Raw genomic sequence first — 12,318 nt, forward strand, 5'->3', positions numbered from 1 at the left:
CGAAGTGGGTCCCAGCAGCCAGCGGCTCTCCCCTGGTGCTCACAACCTGGGCTTCCCTGGGCGGAGCAGGCTGGCCCTTCGGTTGAACCCAGGCGTCTTTCTCTTTGGATTCCATCTTTTTCTGGTCATTTTCCTTCACGCATTTCAGGAAGCTATCCTGACTCTTAGAGTGCTTAATATGCTCTCAATGCATATATTATTCTCTTGGCAAATCCGTGCCCTTGCCTTGTTTGTTTACAACATCAACAGCATGCAGGGCACGCTGTACACTCTCCCTGTTTTTTTGTGGGAGCATTTGTGGGCATTCCTTTTGGAACAGTGCCCATGCCCTTGATGCCCACAACGTCACCTTTCTTGTAGATCTGCGTGTTTGTGGCCAAAGGAACAGCTCCATGTTTTCTAAAAGTCTGAGAAAACACATAGCAGGTGCCTTCTTTCCCTGTTAATCATTTCAGTGAATTACTGAAAGACAGTACTTCCAGCTGAAAGGTCTGGTTAATTCTTTTTAAGTAGAGGACTTGTTCTCTGATTCATCATCTTAGTCCAGATTTTCAAAGTACTGGTTCGTATTATATGCTCCATGATTTTTGTTGTCAAGTAATGAGCCAGGTCAGTGCTGAGTCAAAGTGTGTTTCTTGAATGTTCGCCATTAGCATCACGTGGGAACTTTCTAGAAATGCATTCTCCACTCTCACCTTACATATTAACTAGAAACTCTGATCTGAAACCAACAAAACTGTTTTCACAAGCCTCTAGGTGATAGAAGAGTCTTTTGCATTCACATGAATGATTGTTTGACAATTGAAATGGAGTCACAGTTTATTTCACAGTGTATGCACTTCAAAGATGTGTCTAGGCGATTAGTATTTGCAGCTCTTGTGGACTCTCCCGGAAATTGTGTAAGCAACTGTTGCCTTCCAGGGATACCCACACTGTACTCCAGAGGGTAGGCAGGAATCATCTTGAATATAGTAAAACAGGCAACTGGTTGACACGTCAGCCCAAACATCTCTCTTCATTTCCAAAGCTATCCTCAGTTAGGTCTGGGGGATAATGAGTCCAAATGCTCTGTGTGTGGAGTTTAAGCCACATTCCCCAAATCCTTTAATAACGCCTTTCTAACCTCCATTATGCTGACACCTTCCCTCCTCCATCATTTCACGTGGGGCAGGAGAGAGACTCCCAAGAGAATACGGGGTTCAACAGAAGTAACACGTGTGTAAGTGTGGTTGGTAGGGTAATAACATAGGTGTAATAATTTATAGTTTTAATATGAATATCTCACCTAAAATGTCATATGGTGTGCTTGAGTGCGATGTTATTGTGTTACAGAATTACATGCTTGTGATTTTGTAATAAAAGATTTTGTTATAAAAAAGGGGGGGCATTATTTGTGCTGGACCCTGTATGTGTTTGATTAGAGTTTATAGCTACTAGTAAGAACTAGACAAGGACTTATAGAAGAAGGTTAAAGATTAAGGGGATTCACTGGTAGGGTGAGTTTTTGTACTCTTGTTTTATTTTTCCCTCCAGGTTTGCGTTACTGCCTGAAGTTAACTGAGCCCTGTAACCTTCTCTTTCTGGCTCCATTGCCCATGTTAGGAGCTCCCTGCAGCAAATCTTCCACTTGGTTTAGTAAACCGTCAGAACCCAGAGAAACACTGTGATAAAAAGTGCATGTCAGCCACTGTATTCATTTTCTATTGCTCCTGTAACAATTATGAATTTAGCAGCTTAACACAATACCCATTTGTTCTGTCGTAGTCAGACCTACAAGTCTGAAGTCCAGGCACAGCTGGCTGTCTGCTCTGGGTTTCACAAGGTGAGGGCAGGGCTGTTTTCCTTTCTGGGTCATGGGGGGGGTGGGGGTGAATCTCCTTCCCAGTTCGCTCAGGTTGTTGGCAGGGTTCAGTTTCACGCGGTTGCAGGACTGAGGCCTCTGGTCCTTGTTGGCTATCAGAGGGGGTCGTTCTCAGTTTTTAGAGGACACCCATATTCCTGGGTCGGGGCTACCCTCCTCCAGCATCAAAGCCAGCGCCTGGGTGAGCCCTTCTCACACTTTGAATCTCTCCTGCTCTCCCTTCCACACCATTTCTCTGATTGTCTCTTCTGCTTTTAAGAAACTCGTGATTTCACTGGGCCCAACCAGAACTGCTACTATAATCTCCCTATTTCTGGGTCAACTGATTTAGTAACACCAATCCCATCTGCAAAGACCCTGCACAGCAGGACCTTAATTAACATCTGGTTGAATGACCACTGGGCAGGAATCTTTGAAGGGCAGCCTCTAAATTAGCCATTAGCATGAACCTGCAAATTCTCATTTTGACCTAATTTGCTCAGTACTCACTGTGGACCCTTCTCCTCAGACCTGCTTATCACTGAGCTGATTTCTGGCTCCCTCAGGAAGCATTTTCTCTTACTTCCTGGGAAACCACCTTCTTTGCCAGTGCTGAACGATGTAGCTGAGTGTCTCTCACCAGCGTTTCCCCCAGGAAATCACAATTGCTTCATTTGAAACAGAAAATGCCTCAAAGATTGGAATTTATTAATGGCAGCCATCCTTCTTACCCAAGACTTACCGTATTTTTCAGACTATAAGATGCACTTTTTTTAACCACTTTTTTGCTTCAAAAAAGGTTTGTCTCGGTCCACACCATAAGATGCACCTAGGTTTTAGAGGAGGCAAATAGGGAAAAATTTTTGAAGCAAAAAATGTGGTTACAAAGTGCATCTTATAGTCTGAAAAATATGGTAACTATAGATTATTTGGCTCTAATGTGTCTTTGGTCAATAAAATGGGATTTTGGAAAATTAAGATGAGTTTTTTAGTTCAAGTCACTATCTAGAAACCAGGGGAGAAAGGAAATATTAGGAGAAAAAATGTACTGCTCTTGAATATTATTACCAGTGGTAAGTTTCACAGTACAGGCATAGCTCTTTTAATTGCACTTCTCTTTGTTGTGCTTCACAGATACCGTGTTTCTTACAAGTTGAGGGCAAGCCCCTCCACCAGCAAATAGATTACTACTCAACTCACTTTACTGTGATATCTCTTTATTGCAATACTTGCTTTATTGGAGTGGTCTGGAACTAAACCCACAATATCTTTCAGGTCTGTAATACTAAAATCCTGTATGAGGAATTAGAACGAAATGAACTGAGTGAATTCTATCTAAAATAATGAATTGGCAATGACAGTTCACAAGAATCCAAGAGCTAAATTTAAAATAGCAAAGGTTCTATAAATCTTACATGTTAAGCTAACCCTCTAATGAGCAAGACTCTTAACAGTGAAGTCTCAAAGAGTTTTTGAGAACACTATACAGAGAAGTCACGTAATCTGCAAGGGCCCTAACTGAGAGTCCTGATAAGAGAAAGATCAAAGGACCGAGATGGATTTAAGCCATGAAGAACTTTAATTTAAAAGACACTGAATTTGATACACATTCTATCAACAAAACTATCGGGGATGCAGGAGCTCTCAGTGGGAATGTAAAGTGACACCGCGCTTTAGCAATAGCTATAAAAATAACCAAATGAATATACTCTTGCAACAATTCCACTTCTGGAGTTTTCTTTTTCTATAGATTGAATTGCATACATGCAACATAATGTGCAAAGTTACTCACTGGAGAATTGTTTGATTAGCAAACATTGGAAATAAATGTGTGTCAATGAAGGCCTGGCTGGCTAAATAAACTGGGTATATCCATCCAAAAAAAAAAAAAAAAGACGCTAAGAGCAAAACCACAGTCCTTTCCTAATTATTATAAGGAGATTTTGGGTCCACTCACTCTCTGGCAGAGCCCTGGAACAAAAGGAAAAGAGTATTTCTCTCCTGCTTGACTTATTTTACTCTTAATCAGCAGCAGTGCTTCAAATTAGCTTCACAATCTATTGGCCTCTCTCAGCCATAAAAGCCTCTTTTCTCTCTTTTGATATTAGTGTAACTCCCCACTACAGGAACAGAAAAAGCTCCCACTCAAAGGCTATATCCTTTCTTGCATATGGCCCCGTTTCAAGGGGTTCATTACATGAGTCAAAGAGAAATAAGAATAAGACTCGGGAAGCAGAGCAGCTGTGTCTCCGACATGAGAGGTTCTGAGCAGCGGAGTGCCACGTCGATTAAGTTCAGGGCAGCAGGGAAGATGGAAGTGCAGCCAACATGGGGCTGGAGTACTGGACTGGAGAACTCTTAAACCCAGAAAGTGCTGACGTTACACACTAAAGTATTTTGGGGAGAGGAAGCCAACTTTATTGTATTACTTAATTCCATAATATTGATGGTGACGTTTCAGACATTTCAAGATTTTAACTGCAAAAATCTATCATTTGGATTATTGGACTATCTAGTATTAACTTTAATCTGGTATTAACCAGATATTAACTTTATCTGGTAAATATCTGGTAAAGATATAGATACCAGATGTCTTTATCTGGTATAGCACCCAGCTTTGTAGAAATTGTGTGAAAGTTCTCATGAGTTCAAGGCTAAAAATTGTAGCCACTTATTTCCTTCCTTTACTTCATTTAACGTGTGTTGTTTCATAAGTGTGGCTGAAGGCAACAAACTTAGCCTTCCTTTTACTCTAGTGAAATATTGAAGAAGGATAAAAAATTTCAAAAACATTCTATAATGTTGGCTGCTTGCTTCAGCCTCTGAGGAGGATATCAACAATTCTGAACCTCAGTTATCTGGCCTAAACAAGATTATGCTGTACTTGTCCAAGGAGTTCTCGAAGGCCCATCAAGCTACTGTCACCCAACCCCCAAATACTCCAGTTCCTGAAAGTAATTAAAGAACGAAATATTTTCATATTTAAAAGTTGTAATATGCATGGAATCTGGAGTCCTACAGATAGACCTGGTTCAAACCATAACCCTAGAACTTACTGGTCATATGACTATGTATGAAGAAAGTTCAAAATCTCAGTTTTGAGCCCTGGCTGGTGTGGCTCAGTGGATTGAGTATGAGCCTGAAAAGCAAAGGGTGGCTGGTTTGATTCCCAGTCAGGGTACATGCCTGGGTTGCAGGCCAGGTCCCCAGTAGGGGACATGTGAGAGGCAACCACACATTGATGTTTCTGTCCCTCTCTTTCTCCCTCCCTTCCCCCTCTCTAAAAATAAATACATAAAATCTTAAAAAACTCAGTTTTGAGGAGAAAAATTATCCCATCATTCAAGGTTGTCATAGAATTGCAGGTAATCCCTCTGCCATGTCTAGCAAGACAGAGTAATAACTTTTAAAAAACAATAGTTTTCTTATTATGTTTCACTTATATTATTTGAATTATTGTCAAAATATTCCTGTGAAGGTGTAAGTGATAAGATTTATACCTTTAGCTGATAAGAAGGAAAAATATTATGATTGTTAATGTTATTGACTGGAGGTACTTTTCGACCCCAGAAGCATGCTGCCTGATTTCATGTTGAATTCAGTTCAGGGTAACTTAGCAATCATAAAAATTTATGTTGAAAAGATCCATTCATTTTTAGCCTGTTATGGAAGGCCAACCTACACACTAATATTCTTCTCTACCAGGATACACAGTATTTTTCCTGTTTAACTAAAACATTCACCTCAAGAATTACCAAAGATAATCCACTTCAAGAAATCCTGGTAAATAAGTTTTCTCTAAGTAATGAGCAGAGAGTTCACTAGAATGGCAGCCCACCAAGGTCCAGAAGGGAATATATACAGGGGTGGAAAAAGTAGGTTTACAGTTGTTTGTATGGGAAAAGACGTGCAAATTGTGATTATCGTAAGAGCTTGATTCACTCAGAAGGATGATACAGTGGCAGAGAGCACTTGGGTACAACCTCGTAAGAGCTCAAATCGCTGATCTTCATTATTTACACATTCTTGCAGTCTACTCAGTGTTTTGCGTACTCACAACTGTACACCTACTTTTGCCCACCCCTGTATTGATGCTGAGGAAAGCAGGTCTAGGAGTTAAAGAAGAAATTTTCCAGTTGAGGCTTTTGTTTGGTTTTGCCACTTCAGGAGCCATTTCTTTTTGTTTGACCAAGTTAAGCTATTATGGAATTATAGAAGTTTGGAATTTGGTGGAATTTAATAGATGATGTGACTCAAACATCATCATTTTACAGATTAAAAATACAAGTCAAAACTGAAGTCCAAAGAGGTTAAATGTGTGGCCTGAGGACACACAGCTGGTGAAAGGCATATGGTGCAGTTACCATGTTTTTGAATTCAATAGATGTTTACTGAGCCTTTGTTATGTGTACAAGGCACCGTGCTCGGTGTTGGGCAGGGGCAAATGGGAACAGGCACTGTGCCCTGAAAGATCCCTCCTCCAGTTCTGTTTTCTCGGCATTTGGTGCTTCATAGCCTCTCCGAACCCTTGAGGCACATGCATCCAGACAGTGGATAGAGAGTCCTCCAACTGGATTCGTTAAGAACAAAGTTTAAAATCTGAAGGTAGATGCTTAACTATGAGAAAGAGCAAAAATGAAATGATTTTACATGTTGCCCAAGGTAATGTTCTTAAAAACGAAAGTGTATGATAGTTTGTGACCCAGAAAAAAAGTATAATTTGCTTAGCCCAGGAGGTTCATTTTAAGTTAATATTATGTCATGGTCTGATGCTTTTAAATTAAACTTTTAGTATTTAGCCATGTAAAGTATTTGAGTTTTGAAAAGACTGTATAATCAAGTAATTAACAAAAGAATACAAGGACATTTATAAAATGTGGAGAGACTTAAAAGGACAAAGGCAACTTCGATTTCTTTCCAACTGGAAGACTTTTTTTCCGGTGTTACTTTAAATTATATACTTCTCTCACTGAGAGAGGAAAAAGATGACTCCTCGCTCCTATACCTCTAGGAAAAAAAATTCATGAAGCAATGCAGAATGGTCACAATAATATTTGTTGCTACGAAAGTGCAAGTGTCCCTGACCGTACTCCTTCATAGACTCAAATGGGTACCACTCTCTCGGCTAACTGAAATTGCCATCTCCCAGCTAACTATCCTGCCATCTCCAATATAGTTAGTGAATCCTACTGTACTTTGGTCTCAGGCAAACTGAGCGAGCCATTTCCTACTTGGTTCTGCTTTATAAAACACAAAGCATGCCCTTAAAACTATGGGTCATTCATATATTATCCTAACAGCCACTGTTCTCCACATGACTCATAAAATCGATGGGCACCCCTCAGACGGAAACAGGCAGGATGAGGTGGCTGCCTATTTCATTTCACACATCCACACACATTTCCTTCTTATAACATTGGTGGCTTTCTGATTTCTCTCGAGTGATTTCTATTTAAGCCACTGCTTAAAAGTTAGTCATGAAGATCTGCTTGCATCAAAAATAGGCTCTCGAATGTGACCCTTCATTTCAAAGTTAAAAAATATAAGGCAATTTGAGGCCTCTCGAAGGCTTCTGAGTTTAAAGAGAAAAGATTTGAAAGGTACTATTGATGATGCCAAGCACAATGTTTTTGCTTTTGGAAGCGGAGCAGCCCTGTTCTTGCTCCACTTCAGAGTGGATTTAAAGACCTGAAATATTAAACACAATCTGTACCAGATTTGGGTAGGCTCACAGGATCAGCTTTGTTATTTTCTTGGAGCTTACCACCTATTCCAGCTAATTATGTGTTCTGTCCCTGAAAAACTTGATTTTTCTCACAAATAACTAATACAAAAAGTTTCCAAGTTTACAGCTCTAAGAAAATGACCAACTATTCAGAAGAGAAACATTTTCTACATTCGTGTTTCCTGACTAGTTCAGCATGAGTTACTCTTTATATATTAGGAATTATTTAGGGCTAATCGTGCGATATTTTTATATGTGGAGACTAGTGACAATGTTGACCTCTGAACCAGTTCAACACTACCTGATTTTTAATAGCACTTATTACTGCCTCCTACCCCCATTAAAAAAAAAAAGAAGACATCTCCTCCTTGGATAAAGGTCAAAGGGGAAGGAATGAGAAGTGCCTGTAGCAATTCAACTTAACAGCTCTTCACTGTGCCTCCAACATGCTTGACATACTGGGCTTTATGAGGTGGGGCAGCGAACAGGCGATCACAGTCCTGTCCTTAAGGAGTTTATGGTCCAGAAATGGTGCCAGTCCTGCACGTAAGCTACTGGAATGGGAAGAATGGAATAAAGAGTGAAACAGAAGTGCATCTAACAAATTGTGGAGAGACAGAAAAGGGAGGCAGTGATTCATACTAGCAGTAAGAGAGAATGTTCTTGAAAAGAAGAAAATTGGCAGGATTTGAAGGCTGGAGAAGATTTCCACAGCAAAGGATGAAATTTCTGACTGAGGAAAGCTGGAACCAATGTGTCTGGAGGGGAAATTCAAAGAGCATTTAAAAAACTGCTATTGAAGAGGGTATATGGAAATAGAGTGATGTGTGGTCTTATGGTATATTTTGTCTCTAATGCACTTACATTTTTAAATTTAGAGCAACCAAGTCCTCGCATACATATTTTTAATCTCCTAATACTAGGACCTCAGGCAGTTTCCAAAGATGGCCTTTTTCATCTGGAGCCCACGACTACAGGACACTTTGACACTGGCTGTGAGCTGCTTGTCTTCCCAGGTAGTCCTACCTCTGGGGCAGAGGATCTAGAATAGCCTAACCTACAGGATACAGTGAAGATGGAGGGACAATTCCTTTGAGACAAAGAATTTCTCCTCTTGCTCATTTGTTAGCCTTTTCTTTGTAAAGAATCTTCATGCTTTTACTCTACCATCTTCTTTACTGTACATTTGGAGCAGCCATTGGCATAACTAACTAACCTCAACTTTTGCTTGATCTGCTTAAGTTTGTTTGTGGATGTTGGAAAGATTTCCCTCCCTCCTGATGAATTCAACTGTGCTATCGCTTCTCTACTTTCAGGTTACCTGAGTTAATTTCTGGGAGGGTTTCTGGGCTGGGACTGGAATACACTCTCTCAAAGATAACTTAATCATCTAATAACAGGGGTCCGAAAGAGTTTTCAGTGAATGGCCAGAGAGTAAATACTGTAGGCCTTGTGGACCAAATATGATCTGTTACAACTACCCTACTCTGCTCCTATAACCCGAATGCAGCCATGAACACTTGAAATTAATGAGCATGGCTGCATTCCAATTAAGCTTTAGTTACAGACATTAAAATGTCAATTTTATACAATATTCACATGTCATGAAATATTATTTATCTCTTGATGTTTTTCAACCAGCTGAAAAATATAAAAATGATTCTAAAGTTGTGGGCCATAGGAACAGGATTTGGCCCACAGCTAACATTTGCCAATCACTGGCCTAAAATGTTGACAAGGCAGACCTGTTGCTTCTAAAGCATTATATATTTTTCTATGTAGTGTATCTGTGAGCACGTGCTTTTTTCTCTTTCACTAGATGCTGATCTAGTTACAACTATTAACTATTCCACCTCTATTACTTAGCCTATTATCATCATCATCTTCACTATCTACTGTATAGTTTATATATGTTGTCTTATTTAATTTTGATAGCTATCCTAAGTGGTATAGATAATAATATCAGTACAGAATAGTTAATAATGTGGTATTACATACTTGAATTTTGCTAAGGGAGTAGATATTAAGTGTTGCCACCACCACCAACAACAAAAAAACAAAATATAATAAAAACATGAGGTGATGGACATAGTAATTCATTTGATTATAATTGTTTTACAGCGGATAGATGTATCAAATTGCATGACTTAAGTATATAATTTTTCGTCAATTATACCTCAATACTATTGGTGGGAAAAAGAACACTAACACAGAAGGTTAAAAAATTTGCCCAAGATGACACAATTCTTAAGTGGTAGAGGCAGGATACACATCTATCTGAGTATCGTATATTGGATCTCTTGAAAAATACATATGGCTTCTGTATTTTCTCCCAATATTTTTTTCCCAGGATTTCCCTCAAACATAGCCATCTATGATTGCTTTTTCTCCTCATTTTTACTGCTTACAAGGATCATTGGAGCTGTATTCTGGTAATTTCTACTAATTCTATTTTCCTATTATAACTATGTATTGACTTTTAAATCATTATAATATGTAGGATTAAAGAATAAAGTAGCACACTTTAATTTTATTAGTTTAATTCTTTTTTTAAAGATTTTATTTATTTATTTTTAGAGAGGGAAAGGAGGGAGATAGAGTGAGAGAAACATCAATGTGCAGTTGCTGGGGGCCATGGCCTGCAACCCAGGCATGTACCCTGACTGGGAATCGAACCTGCGACACTTAGGTTCGCAGCCAATGCTCAATCCACTGAGCTACGCGAGCCAGGTAGTTTAATTCTTAAATTCTACATTAATTAAATCATCTTAATACCAATCATAATAGCAAATATTGTATTTTTGAGCCAGGCTCAGGAAAGAGACTTTACACATGTTTTAATGTTGTCACCTTTCAATCTTCAATATTCCTATGAGATGAATAGCATTATTGTCTATATTTTATAGATGAAAAAACTCAATCACAGAGAAGCTATATAGCTTACCTAAGATTTCACAAGTAGTAAGTGAGAGAGCCAGAATTTGAACACAAGTTTAATGTGACTGTAAACCTATACTTTATTAAAGCTCATAAGACAAAATAATAATAGAAGTATATAACTGTAGAAGGAAGGAAGGGAGGCTCGAAGGGAAGGAGGAAATTTCAAAGCTTTAAAAGTTTTAATGGAGAGAAAAATGTGTTGGGATTTTAAAAATCTAAATCACAGTTGCTAACCAACTATGTAAATTTGGGCAAGTCACATCAGCTTCTTTTATCTCCTTAGTTTCCCTTTTGTCATCCATAATTTGAGTCCTTGAGTCAAGATGATCTCTATGAGATCTCATTCTGTAATTCCATGATTCTCTTTTTTAAAAGCCTTTCCCTTTTCTTCTCATCCTTAGTGACAGAAAAGCACTTCAGAGACCTCAAACTTTGATTATTTAAAATCTGTGCTATTTAAGTACAATCAAAGATTGTCAAAACAGATATTTTATGTCTAGCATGGATTGAAATGCATGATTCCCTATAGAATACAAAAGTTTACAAAACTGGTTGAGACAGGATTTCAGATGAATAAATGCATTTCACTGCAGAATTCTCGTCTACCACAGCCCGGCTCTCTCACAGCAGAGCCACAAGCAGAGAGAAAGAGGATTGGGCCCATATAGACACGACGAAGTTTCCATCTTATCGACGGGAACTTTAGCCTCACTCCCATCCCAGCATCATCTCTCTTCTGTTTGAAGAGACCTTTGGGTGTCCTTTCTCCAGCTTCTGAATGGAGGCTTGCCTTCTGCCAATATAGTTCATGAAGGGTGATGGCGGGTAATCAAGCAGAATTAATCAATTATTAATGCCTGGTGAGGGAAACCTTACTCAGGGTTTTTCTCTTTTTCTGCTGCAAGAGTGAACAGTGCTCCTGAAGTCCCCGGGTTCTTTATGATACTCTTGCCCTTGTTACTTCACTTTCTTCCAAAAATTTTTTTGGAATCAGATTTTACTGATTTAATAGATGGACAAAACAATGCCTGTGACATATGTTTTATATTACTTTTTCAAGAGGAATGCAAAAGAAAATCATGAAGAACCTACAATACCAATATCTTAAGGTAAATGATGTTTAGTACACATAATAGATATATGAAAGTATACCTGTGTGATAACTTCAGAACAATGTCCTGTAAATAACAAATTATAATTTAATATAGTCAAATTAATATATTTATTGGTATAATATATTATAGTGTATAAATCATTATCAAGAATGTCATTGTATTCCTTAGAACAATTTTTGTAGATATATTATTCTTCCTGCACCAGAGCTGAGAAGAGTGAAATTCAGAGCATCCTGTCATTATTGCAAGAACGCATAACTATTTGGCTTCAGGACAAGGACCTGAATGTTAAGATTTTAATGACAAGTCCAGATCTTTACATCTGTCTTCTTTCCATTAGGCCACAGCAGTCTCAGAGTGAAAATAACTCTGGGACATGCAGGCCTTTGGAGTCTCCCTGTGTCCTTCAGATTTAATCCCTCCAGTTTACCTCAGAGTAACTCTGAGGCGTATAACATGTGTCTTTTCATGTTTCAATACAAGGCATTTCCTGAGTAGAGCCTTCCCCTCTGTTTATGTCCTAGAGGCAAATGATGGGACAAATCATTCAACTTCACAAAATTAAAACTCTCAGAATAAACAAAATAAATTTGGTATAAAAAGGAGGAGATAACCAGAGACACTGAAATTAAGAACAAACTGACAGCAACCAGAGGGGAGGGGGGAGGGAGTAATGAGGGGAAGAAAAGAAGGGTTTT

General features: G+C 38.8%; 1 protein-coding gene across 1 annotated transcript in view; it reads left to right on the forward strand.

Annotated features, from left to right (window-relative positions):
• The window catches only part of GALNTL6 (polypeptide N-acetylgalactosaminyltransferase like 6), an 876,998-nt gene that overhangs the window by 607,086 nt on the left and 257,594 nt on the right, over positions 1-12,318 (forward strand). The gene's annotated exons all lie outside the window — the stretch shown is intronic.

This window comes from Phyllostomus discolor, chromosome 8, assembly GCF_004126475.2.
Source record: "Phyllostomus discolor isolate MPI-MPIP mPhyDis1 chromosome 8, mPhyDis1.pri.v3, whole genome shotgun sequence".
NCBI classification, from domain to species: domain Eukaryota; kingdom Metazoa; phylum Chordata; class Mammalia; order Chiroptera; family Phyllostomidae; genus Phyllostomus; species Phyllostomus discolor.